Source organism: Rhea americana, unplaced genomic scaffold, assembly GCF_003343005.1.
Source record: "Rhea americana isolate MKP2758 unplaced genomic scaffold, rheAme1 scaffold_4, whole genome shotgun sequence".
NCBI classification, from domain to species: Eukaryota; Metazoa; Chordata; class Aves; order Rheiformes; family Rheidae; genus Rhea; species Rhea americana.
The window spans coordinates 5,631,977-5,636,672 of NW_028186534.1; the positions used below are offsets into that span (position 1 = coordinate 5,631,977).

The following is a 4,696-nucleotide window of genomic DNA, read 5'->3' on the forward strand; positions in this document are numbered from 1 at the left end:
GAAAACCAGAAGAAAGCTGGAAATGGAGCACCTGGGGTGGAAAGAAAGGGATGACTGGGATCTTCTGAGCAAGAACCACCTCACAGGACATTTGGGGATAAGAATTTAACCCCCACACGATAACACTGTGTCAGCCCTTGATCCCCAACAAATGGCAGGCAGGGGATAGAGCAAGTCTCAAACATCTTCTATCCTGTATTTTTGAGAAAGAGAAAAAAAATCCATAAATCATTTGTAACATTTTCTTCCTCCATGACTAACAAGCCTTGTCTTTATTTTTTTTTTTTTAACGATGGAAAATTCACAGAGATCTTGTGATTAAAAAGTTACTTGTATGCCATTTTCGTGTAGGCCCAGCACCAAATACCCTCGGCTCGTAAACAAGCTCTTCTAAATCCGCATCCTAACAGGGTTCCTAAGGGCAGCTACTTTCCTGAAATGCAAAAAATGAAGGGAATGAGAATCATAATTACATGCATCCTCTAGCTGTCGGCCCCAAAGTGCTCGATAGGTGCAAATGGCTTAACCCTTGCAGGCCCACTTGAGAAGCGAGTGTGAATCTCTGCAGGCGTTAATGACGCCTACGCCAAAGCTGCATGAGGAAGTGGGGCAAGGAGGTGGGTCGGACCCCAGGCAGCCACGCACTGGACCAGGCAGCCGTGCCGGGGGCTGGCTCAGGTGCTGGACCACACCTGCCCACCTCCAGCTCCGCTAATCACGGGGGACACGCCACGACTGGTTTGTCCTGTTCACCTACCCTGAGATAAGAGCCTGGTCACACAGCTCTGAAAGCCGTAGATCAGTTCCTACCACTCTCAATTTYGGGCCATCTACATGCATCAAATCACCGGTTTCCTCCTCCTTTCCMCCTCCCAGAGCAGACCAGTATGAGAAACTCACCGAATGAGTGAGTGTCCTTGGATTTATGCAAACGGTAGGCAGAAACCAAAGACTTCTCACAGATTAGACACTTCCCGTTCCGTCAATCCTAAGGAATTCTTTTAAATACTCATTTATAAGTACCATACGCAACACATTCCTGAATGCTTTCCTCCACACATAGCTACTTTCAGATGTTTGCTGAAATACGCTTGCTTTTAAGAAGGCTCCAAGGAGGTTTGAATTTAATACTGGTGATTACCATGGGAAGAATTTCCCAAGTAGGTAGAAAATAGTGATCTTAATCAACGCAGGGARAAATGAGGAGCAGAGAACACACAAACCTTCCATTTTAATATTCCTTTGGTTTTTCAGATATTTATTCCAYGGCCACTGACATTCTTCTTTCCCAGGAATTTTAGCTGTTTTAAAAATTTGGCTGGCGTTTGCATGTTATTTACACTGCCTTTGCATTCCCATATTGCCCAGCTCGTGCTGATAAGGGGACCTGGAGGAATGCGGAGGCTTCCCGGGGCTGCGGGGGGTAAAGCCGGCTGCCCCCAGCCCCCAGCCTGCGCTGCTGCCTGTTGAACCCAAAGAAAGGTTCCCACCTAGTTAGTCGGCTTCGGACCCGGTTTGTGGACCAGGAGGGAGCCTCGCTGGCCAGGCTGAAGAAATGGTGGGTTGTTTTTGCGAGGAACTTAACTTGCGGTTGTCTTGGTTGCCCCTGTTAGCTCATTCTCTCCATGGACGTAGCCTCCTCTGGGAGGGAGCAGGCCTTACTGCTTGGTGGAGCTCTCCCTGGGAAGGCTGAAGTCAACAGTCACCTCCACCCCCAACTGAGAGGCTTCTCCAGCCCACTCTCGCTTAATGTCTCTCCGCTTCCGTACCTTCAAACCTAGTCACATGCCAGCAGTGGCCACCTCCAGCCTCGCTCATATCTCGCCGGTACCTCACTCATGTTGCTCACGGGTTACCTGAACCTGCACATACCCTTGTGAGGTAGCTTGGGGCCCAGCACAGCAGAATTTCCTTTCTCCTCTAGGACCATGCACTGTCCTCAGTGCAACCTCTGCACCAAGCAACGCAGGAGAACAGGGCTTCCGAGATCCCTGCGGCTGCCAGGATCATCCCTCTCTCCAGCCCCAGCGTCTAATGCAGAGAACTGAAGATGGGCGGATCCTGCTGGGAGCAGCCCTCAGGTTCCTCCTGCAGAGGAATGGGGGGAGGCAAATATCAAGCTCTGTCTCATGAAGAACATTAAAAGACTTGYCCTGGAGAAGCACCACGTATTTGGGTTATAGCCAACATGACTAAATCTTTTCTTCCTCTCTGCTCACCCCTCCATCTGTGATGTCAAGACTTTTTTAAAGTACCTTTAGTTTTGCAATGCTTTAGCTCAAGCCATTATTCAGGCTGAGCTGGCCCTGTTTCCTCGCCAAATGTTGTATTCTCTGCCTGATAAGATAAGCTTTCGCCACAAGAAAGGTTTTTGGGACCCTGACTCACTAGAGGAACYTTTTTCTGTGGGGCAGTCATACAGTCTATAATACACTTAACTATTTGATGGGCTTATCAATGAAATTCAAATGCTCATTTTTCTTTTCCTTTGGAGAACGGACCCTTATCTAAGTGCAAGGTCATCCCAATCAGGTGTTAAGCATGGAGTATCTCCATATCTACAAGCCTTCAGCCTTTCTTACATATTCACAGTCATTTCTCAGTCACCAGTCTTCTTATCCACACCTCATGAGTGGGACTCCCTAGYGCAACCTTTGCTCTTCTTGGAAGCAGCTCCCAATCCTTTCCACAAGTGGGAGAAAGCAATATCTGGCGAACCAGATCCATCTTGCTGCCAACTCCTTGCTTCAAACACACTCCATGCCCGGGAGCTGCCAGCAAACCCTTTCTGCCAGTTAAACAAACYGAGTTATCACCACTTGCAATGTCTAAGCTGGACTCCGTGAGCACGGCTTGRTGCCATGAAACCTGTGGAGGGGCCGTGGGTTTCCCAGCACATCCAGCCCTCCCTGTCACATGGTCACCCCCAATGCAAACTCCCTCGGTGCCTCCTGGGAGACAGGAGCCCAGATGCTCCCCAAACTGGGTGCAGCGGTGAGCACRGCTGGAGCCACCCACGGCCTCCGACCCGCGCTCGCCCAGCTCCAGCAGCTCTGCACACGGAGCTCAGCCGGCAGCGGGCCGGAGCCAGGGTTTCGCGTCTCTGCTGCTCGCTGCGGGAGAGTCTCCACATCTCGCCCGTGGAAGACGCAATCAGCAAAGCGCCTTATTGCATTAGCAGCGTTCCCCCCTCTGCCGTATGGTTCCTGTTAGAGCCCCTTGCCCAGTGTCACTGGGGCTGGGATATCCTGTCCGGCGTGGGGGCTGAATGGGGTGTTAAATGCATGCAGGTGGGCAAGCCCTTCCTCTGCCTGGCTGTGTGCGCGGGGCAGCAACATCCTCGCGAGGCTGCAATAAGGAAAGGATTAAAGCCAGGAAGAGGAGGGAGGGGAAGCCTCCTCCCCCAGGGAGCCAGGTAGGGATTAGTSTTGGCAGGGGCTGGGGACCTGCTGCCAGCTCCCAGCCCTGCCTGTCCTCCCCGGCTGCCAGGGAGCCTCTTCCTACCCCGGCAGCAGCGGCAGGAGCAAKCCCAAAGTGTGACTCACGATTTACACCTAAACACGGACAGGATCCGACCTGAGATTATAGCTCAGCCTCGGGACGGCTCTCCCTCCGCACAACAAATCCACCTAAGAGAAGCAGCTAGCGGGAAACGTCCCAGTTGACCAGGGACCCCCAAAGGAAAGCTTCCCCAAATGCACAGCGTTGGTCATGTTTGGTCCTCTTGAGGAYGTGCCCGTGTTTTTCTTTTTGCAGGAACGTTAAGCTCTCAGCCCAAATAGYGCCAGCTCCGGGAGCTCTCCGATGGCACCGGCAGGACTGCCGAAGCAGCTGATGCAAGAGGTTGGGTGAAACTCCCTTTCACGGGCAACACAGAAATCACCCGTTTAAGAGCAGTTTCGAAGTAATCTTGGCTCTCACCTGGCTTCGTCCCAGGGTAAGTTTGGGGCTCTCCTCCGTGCACTGCTAAGACAGAAGGAGCGCCAGGGATGACTTCCCACAGCATCTGAATCCGACGGGAGCTGACACGGGCTGCGCTCCCACGGGCCGCCCGGCGCCGGGTCCGGCCGCGTCCCCCGGCCGCCCCGCGGCCACACGCAGGACCCAGCAGGTTAATCGGCGGCTCTCGGAGCCCACAACAACCGCGAAGGATCAGCCCCGGGGGGGCTTTTCCTCCCCTCGGCTCTGGAGTCAATTGTCAGGCTGCTTTTAAAGACGCCCTTGTAGGCAGCCTGGCTATGCTTTCCTGCTTCGGAGGAATGCCTCTAAAACAATAATAGTGACATTGTTCCTCACTTTGCTGGCGGTTTTATAGGGCTCACGTTGGAGAAAGGTGACCATGGCTGCCTTTTGGCCACATGTGTTTACACAAGGAAATGCATGTGGGTTTTGGGGTGGCGCCTGGAGTCAGCAGCCGCTCTCTGTACTCCTGACCCTTACAGAGCTGCTTTCTTGCTTCTGGGTACGTTTACTGCGCTCCAGATGTGCGCTGGCTCCAGCAAGGCTGCGCAGCGCCAGGGATCTGGCATCCCCAGGCTCATCAGTCCGTGGGGTAGAATGCCACGGTGGTTGTTTTAAAAGCTGTAATGCGTCTTGGTAACACATCATGATTTATTCAGTCCTTGTTTGACAGCGGTCCTTTATCAAAAGCTCATGCGAAGCCCGGCCGCGCGCGGGGCCGGCTCGGCCGCGCCAC

The 4,696-nt window shown here is 53.1% G+C and overlaps 1 long non-coding RNA gene across 1 annotated transcript in view; it reads right to left on the minus strand.

Annotated features, from left to right (window-relative positions):
- Positions 1-228: 228 nt before the first annotated feature.
- LOC146590727 (uncharacterized) overlaps positions 229-4,696 on the minus strand; it is an 8,716-nt gene continuing 4,248 nt past the window's right edge. The window contains exon 2 of the long non-coding RNA XR_014896910.1: positions 229-433. This is a non-coding gene — a long non-coding RNA (uncharacterized LOC146590727). The remainder of the gene's footprint in view (positions 434-4,696) is intronic.